Here is a 10,336-nt window from a genome sequence, read left to right as displayed (position 1 = left end):
TAGCCACATAAAACCCCGTTTTGGATTTCTTACATCCAGACTGCAAGATAATAAATTTGTGTTGTTTTAAGCCACTAAGTTTCTGGTAATTGGTAGCAATAAGAAACTAGTACAAAGCCTTTGATCACTACTGTTTTAGCTTTGTTCCCTTCATAGTCGCTAATTAAATTTATTTTATATTTGCTCTAAGAATTTTGCATTTTTATACTTTTGCTTTTGTTTTGGGAAAAGCTTTAGATGTGTGACTTCCACAATGGTTATTCCATTTACTATGGTATGGATTCTGATTTTTAAAATTATGTGTCTTTCTCATTCCTGGTGTTGCATATTTAGTTGCCTGTCAGTACCACCTTACTACACCATATCCTATTTCATCCCACCCCACTCTTTATTTGTGTTGGGTTCTTCTTCATAAAGATTGAAATCATGAACCTTATCAAGAATATCAGCTTTCTGAACTTTTCTTCTGGGTCTTGAAAGATCTTTTTTCCAGAGGTTCTTTCTGTCCCTCTCTGAGTTTCCTCAGTGAATCAGTGTTTTCTGTTCTCGGTATGTTTTCTCCATTGGCCCCTAATTGGTTACTTTCCATTATTCATTGTCACACAGGACATTGGTGCAACCTTAGTGATTTTTAAACATCAGGTGTTACGGAATCTTTTAGCCCCCTATTCTGTCTGGTGATTGGGTAGTTAAATTTTGTCATTTTCTCCACAACTGAAGGGCAGTGTGATATATTTTCAGTCTGGTGTACTCCTATTTTGTTTTTATTTCTGCTATAAACCAGAGTAGTACATGAAAATATTAACTTCAAATATATATTATCTGCCTTCATCTATAATGCCTCACTTATAAGACTACGACTTAACTGACCATTACCTAGTCTGAATATTCAGATTTGTATATTTACTTAGACCATAATTTGATTTCAGAAATTTAGAGTGAGAATGTAGGAAGCAACTTGCCATTCAATTCTGTCTAATAGTTATTAAATATCATGCCCAGAATCTGGCAGTATAGGGAAGGGAAGAAATGCACTTTGCAAAATTCCTAAGCTGAGCTACACTAGTTCATGCTACAGTTAAAAATTATTTCAACAACCTTGAACCCCAAAAGAGTTTAATAGCCCCAAGTGAAAACACTAATCACACAAAAATGAAACTACAGTTTGATACACATCCAGTTACATTATTTCCAAGAATACAGTCTTTAGTTTTGAACTCACTTCATGTTATAAAACACCAAAATAAATACAGTTGTTGGAAAACCTGGGAGAAGCATTCATGAAAGTCAGTGACTCAAAAGTAAGAAACAGCACATTGGCAAAATGACTACTTATGACTTTTGTACTATTTGAGGGAAGAAAACAATACCTAAAGGGTTGCAGGCTTTTAGCATCATATCATTTTTATTTAATATATAAATGTAAATATATAGATGTAAATGTGTGTGCTAGTTTGCCATAACACTGAAAATTAATTATATCTACTAATGTATTAATTGAAAATACTCTTACATTGAAAAGTAACAGATACTTATGATTTGTTACAGAAAACTAAGACTAGAATATATGCCCAAAATAGCACTGTTTAATCTATTTAATCCTTCAGGTTTCTCGGGGTCTTTAATGATGTGCATTTGCTCATTTATAAGTTCAGATGAAGATCTGAAGGGTAAGTAACATGTTGTAGCATTAGATAAGCTTTTAAACTCTTTCCCATGAGCCATGAGAACAATAATGAGTCACTTACTGGAAGGAGCGTGGTCTCCCTGGAGTCTCGGTAAATGATGTTTCTCAAGACCATGAGTTTATTTGTTGCTCTAAACCACTAACAGATTTCACTGGACTGTATGTTTTATCCAGACTAACTTTCTAAAGGCTTTAAAATTCAGAATTAAACTAGTTACAGACTTCATAGGCTTTCGTGGAAATGATCTGTGAACCTGTAAATGTTTTGCTGTAATGCTCTTTTGGGAAGATTCATATTTAGATAAATTTAATTGATTCATAAATTTTTTCAATGCATAGAATTTCAAGATGAATTTCAAGTGTGATTCCTTGATCATGACTGATTTATGTAGGTTATATGGTAATTCTTATTTAATTAAGATATTTTCATTTTAACAAGAACATACACCCAGCCACAAAAAAAAAAGAAAAACAAAAAGAAATAAAATGGAGGTAATTTACCAGTACCAGGCATGTGAACTATATTCAAATATATGCATATCATTAACTGACAATTTGATCATCGATAAGTTGCTTATCCTATGTAATCATTAATTTCCCTTTGTGAAAAATTAAAATATTGAATTAAATATATTCCATAAAATCTATCAATTTCAAAACATTGTGAATATGTGTAAAGAAAAATAAATCATAATAAAACAACTTGGTAAGTGTGGCACCAACAAAAGAAATAGACTCTATGTGATGGTTTAACTTATAGGAACTCATAGGTATTCAACAGTTGATAAAGATTTTACTAGTGAATTTCTTTATTTAAGGATTGTCCATTAGGGACAAGTTAAACTAGGTTATTATATCAGTGTATCTCTGTTTATAACTTCCTATTTAATTATACAACCAGAAGAAAAATACCTTTTATGCCCGAATGTGAAGTGGGGTTTTTTGCAGAAAAGGACCATAAAATTTTCACTTGAGTGATTTCTATCCATAGAGAATATTGCTGAATTGGATACACTAAAAAAAAAAATCTACTTGCATATGCTACAAATTCATGTCATCCAACCATTAGTAGATGGAACACCATGAAAGCCAGAGGAGGAATCAAGAAAAACTAAAATACTCTGTATAAATAACAAAAATTTGGCAGAAGAAGAAATGGAGAGTAGTGAGACTTTATTGGCTGCTAGAGAAATGTATTATAATGCAGGTAATTGAGGATAAATTTGGCCAGTAAAAATACCCTGTTGTTAAAAGATCAGAATGCTTTCAAAACTATCATGAAAATCTCCTCCTCTTATTGAAGATTTTACCAAAGTTGCTATACTGAACTATGCCTTAAAATAATTTTAATTTCACAATGATTTCTCATAAACATTAAAAAATATAAGCATATATCTTTTGATCTACTTCCTCCCCAAAATTCTACTCTCATCCCCAAGTGGAAACACAATTAACTGTTATCATTTTTCTGTTTTCTATAAACATGTACATATATATAGTTTTGTTTTGACTGTGTTTTAAATAAACAGGATAATAGTAAAATGAAATTTTAAAGCAATTTAGATTATTTTGTGTTCAAACATTTTTAAATTTTCACTTTGTTTGCTTAAATTAACAATATGTACAGGAAATTTTTCCATGCAAGTACACAGTGACCAATTTTAGTTTTAAAACATATACATTAAGGTAGATACTGCTCTCATTGTATTTAAATTTTTTTATTACTAGTGTATCAAAAACATTGATTTTGTGAGTTTTGCATTTGTCATACTCATTAAACTCTATTAAGGAAAACTTATTAGCCTCTTATCATTAAATGTTTCTATTTAAATAATAATTTTTTTCTTTCAAATGTGTATAATTTTTGTTTTTTTGTCTGATAATTCATAGAGCTTCCAACTGTTAACATTAATTGGAAATAGGAGCATCTTTTCTTATTTTTTACTTTAGTGTGAATGCTTTCAATTAATTCTTTATTAAATATGATATTGTTATGGTTCTTTAAAAGATATTAAGTCATTTATATTCCGATTTTGCAATTATAAAGAAAACATCAGAAATGTTTTTAATGTTATCATATGCCTTTTCTTTACTTATTGAGATTTTATTATGCTAATCATCTTTTAATTTGGGGGAATTTCCCAATGTACCATTCTTGAATTCATGAAATAAAGTCTACTTGCTCATGATGTTTAATGTAAAATTTCGGTGTGATTTTTTTTTGTATAATTGTATTCATGTTTAAAATTTAGTGAAATGCATTTATTTTCTGTGCTCAGTTTTGGCTTCAGGATCATGATACCAAATATAATTTTTTTTAAAAAAATTATTATTTTTGGCTGCATTGGGTCTTAGTTGCAGCAAGCAGGATCTTTCGTTGTGTCATGGGCTCTTCGTTGTGGCGTGGGGTTTCTCTCCAGTTTTCTGCCTGCTGGCTTTCTCTTCTCTAGTTGTGGCACACAGGCTCCAGAGTGTGTGGGCTCTGTAGTTTGCAGCACGTGTTCTCTCTCATTGAGGCGCGTGAGCTCAGTAGTTGTGGCACCCTGGCTTAGTTACCCCGTGGCATGTGGGATCTTAGTTCCATGATCAGGGATCAAAACCACGTCCCCTGCATTGCAAGGCAGATTCTTTACCACTGGACCACCAGGGAAGTCCCCCAAATATAAATTGAATACATAAGTACTCAATTATATCAGCTCTCATACTAAATATAACTGAACTCAACCCTCCAAGTAAAAGATAAATATCACCACATTGCATTAAAAATAAATGTGGTGCATTTGCAGTGGACATACATTATATGTAAAAATACAGAAACTTTGAAAGTAATAAGATGGATAAGAAAAAAAAATTGAAAACACTAGTCAAAAATGGTAAAAAATATATTAATAGCAAAATATACTTCAATGAGAGAATGTTATCAGTGACAAAAGAGGAAAACTTCATAGTGAAAAGGGGGATTATTCAAAAGAACATAAGAATCCTAAATTTGTATGAGCCGAATGAGACATCTTTGAAATACATAAAGCAAGAGTTTAAATATTTAAAAGGAGAAATAAACAGATTCAAAATTATAGTTGGATATTTTTAACACACTATTTTTTCAATAAATAATAGAGCAAGTGGACAAAATAGTCAATAAATATATATAAATTAGCAAACAACATTAATCAGCTTGACATAATTTATACTTTTAAATACAACTACCAAACCACTTTTCTTGAGTAAATATGGTCCACATTCCAAAAATATAACATATTCTAGGTCATAAAGTAAGTCTCAAACATTTAAAAGCTTTGAAATACAGATTTTTTTTTCTGAGTAGAATGAAATTACACTGGAAATCAGCAGGGTTTTCTAGAATTTTTTAAACGTTTGAAAACTAATCAACATCAGGATTTGCGCATTGGTTACTACGGACTGCCATTTATAAAGCATTACAAAATATATAAAAATTCAGTCACTTAAAAGAAAGGGAATAGAAGAAGACCTACAGTTTGGGGCATAAAAGTTTGGAAATTTTGACATTTCTAGAACTAAAAGAGATAAGCTTGAAGAAGTTTTTGAGTGGTAGAGGCACACTAAAACTTATTAATACTCTACAGCAACAATCAGATTAGTTTTTTTGTTGTTTTTTTTTTTGCTGTTTTTGTTTTTGTTTTTAAGACTTCAATTTGGAGAGAATTATATTGCCAAGGAGAGTATAAGACTGGTCTAAAACATTCTGTGACTCTTCGGTTCATCTTAAATCAATTGTGGAGTAGCATGTGGAAGCTGCCCAATAAGCAATGAGAGGCTACTGGCCTGTGTTCATTTCAGATATAGCCAGAGAAGCCAGTACATGAGTAGCAACCTCCAAAAGAGTAGAATCAAGAGCAACAGAGAAAAACAGACACAGCAGTTCCTTCCAGAGAGTAGAATCAGAGCCTAAAATGAAACTCATACATGACAGCAAGATTTAAGAATTGCTAGTGACCTTTACTGCTCTAATCTAGTTTTTACTCTTCCATTACATTAATTCCTCTATAGCTATCTCTCCCTGCCTCATTACTGTTATTTGATTGTTTAGGAGTGGTGGTGTGAAGACAACTTTCTAGTTCTTATGTTGGCCAACCACAAGGATCCATGTTTCCATCTGACAGAGAAGACTGTATATCCTCTAGAAATCCTTGAATGTGAATTATATGTAGGAATTGGATGAAACTGTGGTGTTTCTGCATTGACAAGTGGTTAAATACATTCTAAATAAGAGAGTGGGAGTAAAATACATATTTGGGGGCTTCCCTGGTGGTGCAGTGGTTGAGAATCTGCCTGCCAATGCAGGGGACACGGGTTCGAGCCCTGGTCTGGGAAGATCCCACATGCCGCGGAGCAACTAAGCCCGTGAGCTACAACTACTGAGCCTGCGTGTCTGGAGCCTGTGCTCCGCATCAAGAGAGGCCGCGACAGTGATAGGTCCACGCACCGTGATGAAGAGTAGCCCCCGCTCGCCGCAACTAGAGAAAACCCTCGCACAGAAACGAAGACCCAACACACCCAAAAATAAATAAATAACTAAATAAATTTAAAAAAATTATTAAAAAAATACATATTTGGTAAGCAAAATGTTAGATTTTGCTGGAGATTAATCTATGTGCATAAAACCCAATGTACTCTTTTTCCTGGGAATACAGTCAGGATATATTTTCTGTGCCTTTTGGAGTGAAGTTGAACCATACATAGAACTAGGTTATGGCCAATGGAATGTAGAAGAAAGTGATATATACTACTTCTATGGCTGAGCTATAAGTACTTCTCACAGAGCATTCTGTATTTCCTTTTTTCCCAATCTGCATATCTGATAAAGAGGATAAACAGCAAATTCCAGCAGACTAAATGATAGTATTTAGTCACTGAATGGTGGTGGAGATACATGTCCTGCAGACATACACATATAATCTCAGACAATTAAATCTTTAATAATAGTTTAAGCACCTTGCAGGAACAATAGCCATGAAAGCAAGGTTTCCATTTGCAAGACCATTAATTGATGGAGAAAGAGATAAATTTTAGATTCCAAGCAGATAGAGATTTAAGCACCTGGACCACCATAGTTTATTCCTGGGTCTATAGAATAGGGACAACTATGTGATGACAGAAGAAGCATTTTTCCACACAAATATAAATGAGCTTTTGAAAACCAGATGGCAGAAGATAATCTAAGTCATTATGACTTGGGTTTTAAAACTCATAGGTCCTTTAAAGGGGCCCAGAAACATTACCTCCCTGAATTTACACCCAATGATGGAAATTATTACGATAATTTAATAGAAGTCCAGAGAAGTTGTAGGAAAACCTGAAAGCAGAAGAGAATTTTGTTTTACTTTTATGATGTGGAGAAAGGATTTTGAATCTCTTAGGAGATATCCATGTTGGACATGTTTCCTGAAACATAGAATAATGATTGCTGAGGGCTTTCTCTGCATGTGAATCTTAGAACAAAATATCAATGACCAAAATACTACAATGATAGTAGAAATTCTAGGAGGTTTGATTAACTGGAAAAGACTAAAGACAGTTTGCAGACAGAGTGAACTTCATGCATGGAACTCATATTGATGCATGTGGACATTATTCCAGGTCATAAAACTCTGAGATCAGGCAGGAACCGTGACACAGAGGTGGAGGTCAGAGGAAAGAGTAAAGCATGTGGATGAGTGACTCTCCAGTACTCTCCTGGGACAATACATAAACTACTGCAAATAATTGGATTGGTAAAAGATCAGAGAACTGAACCCTAAACTTGGAAGAATATTTACCCAAAATTAGACTGTTTAAAAAACAGAATGAATTTGGCAAGATTAATTTTTCTACCACAGGTAGAAATGGAAGCTGTTAACTAAGTTAACTTTATTATATGTCTGGGAAGAAAGTTAAAATTTCTGCATATGAGTTACATTATAAATTTTAAACTTACATTATTTTTTATTACACTTCCTTGTCTTTGAAAAATATTTACCTGGTGCTTTCTATGAATTTAATTATTTTTATTTTTTTTGGGATAGCTTTAGGTATGTATAATTTAAGTATATATACATGGATATTTTGATTATTCATCATTTATATGCTTTATATAAAACTGTAGGTATGTCTACTTTGAATCTTGTTATTTAACATTTGCATGTTTATTGTGGTTTCTTTTGTCCTTATAATTATTCCAAGTGTTTATTGTATGTTTGAAACTCACCCATGTAGTCTAATTTTTCTTTTTAAAATTTTGTTGGATTATTTAAATTTTTTTGTACTATTTAAAGTTAGAAAGCATATGTCCTATTTATTGATTTAAATACTGAAAGAAAATAATAAAGCAAGTTCTAGATATATGTTTCTCAGAATACCAAAATAATAATAGTGCTATCCTGCATGTTATTTGGAATTCATAAAATAAATAAAATAATAATAACAATTAAATTAATTAAAATGAAGCTAAATATTTTAATATTTCAAAAATTAGAAACATGATAAAGAAAAATGCTGAACATATGTGATTAAAAATTAAATAATTTAAAGAAAATGCTGAATATGTAAGATTATTTTAATATATTTATTAATAAATGAAATTAATCCAAAATTATACAAAAATTATTACAAAATGAAAAATAAAAATTTTTATACAGAGATGGAAATGATATAATGTTTTTTTGAGCATTTCAAAAATGTTAATAATATAGGAGGAAAGATTCCCATATAATGTTAAGAAAACTTAGATACAAAGCCAGATGTATATATACATTTTTATACCAATTACATAAGTAGAACATCTCAAATAGACTGACTCTTTCACATGCACAAAGTGGTAAGAGCTACACTAAAATAGTATTAAGGATTATTCTGTGCTGTAGGATTATGTGTATATTTCCTTTGCCTTTTTTACTCTTTTTTTTAACATATTCTGCATTTTCTAAATATCTTCAGCTAAAGACTAGAACTATAGAATGAGGCAAAACAATGTCAAGACAAATATGGCATGAGGCATCCTCTTTGATTCTGGGGGTCTAACAATAGAACAGGATTTATGAGGACTTTATTCCATGCCCCTTCCATTCTAGGGAGCATGGCATTACACTATCTCTGCACACCCAGGGAGAGTCCCTGCTGCCAGGGGGCCTTCTCCCCAACTGCCTCACCTCTCAGCTATCTGCAGGTAACCTGTGGAAAGGTACTATTCCACGTCCTGTGAGACGGCCTCCTCAAAAACCTTCTGCTGTTCCTTCAGCCTCATTTGCTGGGTATGCTCCATTTCCAAGACCTTCTGGGTGTGTTCTGCATCTAGTTCAGCTTTGAAGATTTCAAGTTCATTCCTCTTATATTTCCTGTAATTTTCCAGTTATTGGGACTGCTTATGTTTTGTCTTTCTATTGCCCACATAAAACCTCCAGATTCAGCAGGTGTTTTTTTGTTGCTGTTGTTGTTTTGTTTTTTTTAAACTGGAGAGGAATTCAGATGAAAGTCCTGAAATCTGGAAAGCCTGAGGAGGGGGTATCCTTGAGAGAATACAAGTATTTCCTACCCAGTTAATTCATCTGTGTTTTCATTTTTTAATTTAATTTATTTATTTTTGGCTGCGTTGGGTTTTCGTTGCCGTGCACGGGCTTCTCACCGCGGTGGCTTCTCTTGTTGCAGAGCCTGGGCTCTAAGCCCACGGGCTTCAGTAGTTGTGGTACTAGAGCACAGGCTCAGTAGTTGTGGTGCACGGGCTTACTTGCTCCACGGTATGTGGGATCTTCCCGGACCAGGGATCGAATCCGTGTCCCCTGCATTGGCAGGCGGATTCTTAACCACTGCGCCACCAGGGAAGCCTCAGCAGGTGGTTTTTATCTCCTAAAAACTAGCCATTAAATAGGTCAGATTTGCTATCATAAATTCTAAATCTGGTATTAAACCTGGAAGTTGCTGGGGATGCACCTGTAACTCTTAGGTGTGTCTTCTTTTTCTCCCAGTGTGCTGAAAGCATAACCACCTTGCTATCCACCAGCTCTCTAGCACCGGCACATTCTCTGGTTCTTCTGTGAAGTGCAGCCCATGTATCTTCATACCTGCTAAGTAATTCTAGTCCAGCAGAGCACTTTGGCAAATATGGGATATTTTGGGGCCAATTTTTCCAGTTGTTGAAAGCTTTCTGAAGTATACTAGTTAAGAAGAATTATAGAAAGATTGTTATAAACTAACTCAATATTTTATCTTATTTCTTTAATTCTAATATAATATCTATTCTCAATAACATATTAAAAAATGTTTTAAAGCTATTTAAACTTAAGCTATTTATGTTTTAAAGGCATTTTAACTCATGCAAGTTCTGCTTTTTGATGAAATAAAGTATTCCCAGTTCTCCTTTATCTTATTTAGTTTCATCATGCTTAGATTCCAGTGCACTATTCACTTAGAATACTCTCATTTTCATATTCTGCTTATTCAAAGGTCTTTGAATGAGAGAATTATTCTGAGAATAAATGCTTTGCTTTGTAAATTACAATTGTCTTCCTTCTCGGGAGGACTTTGTGATTTAGAATTCTTTCTAAACTCTGGCACCTTTGTTCCATTCAAAATATTATTGTAGAATTTCCAAGTACCTCAGGATAATGGGAGCTTTTTAAATTTGGATCTCTACAC

The 10,336-nt window shown here is 33.1% G+C and overlaps 1 pseudogene; it reads right to left on the bottom strand.

Moving 5' to 3' along the window:
* Positions 1-1,542: 1,542 nt before the first annotated feature.
* LOC130708066 (dysbindin-like) overlaps positions 1,543-10,336 on the bottom strand; it is a 125,737-nt pseudogene continuing 116,943 nt past the window's right edge.

This window comes from Balaenoptera acutorostrata, chromosome 4 (genome assembly GCF_949987535.1).
Source record: "Balaenoptera acutorostrata chromosome 4, mBalAcu1.1, whole genome shotgun sequence".
In the NCBI taxonomy this organism is placed as follows: Eukaryota; Metazoa; Chordata; class Mammalia; order Artiodactyla; family Balaenopteridae; genus Balaenoptera; species Balaenoptera acutorostrata.
The sequence above is the reverse complement of the archived record's forward strand: the minus strand, read 5'-3'. Positions and strand labels throughout refer to the sequence as shown.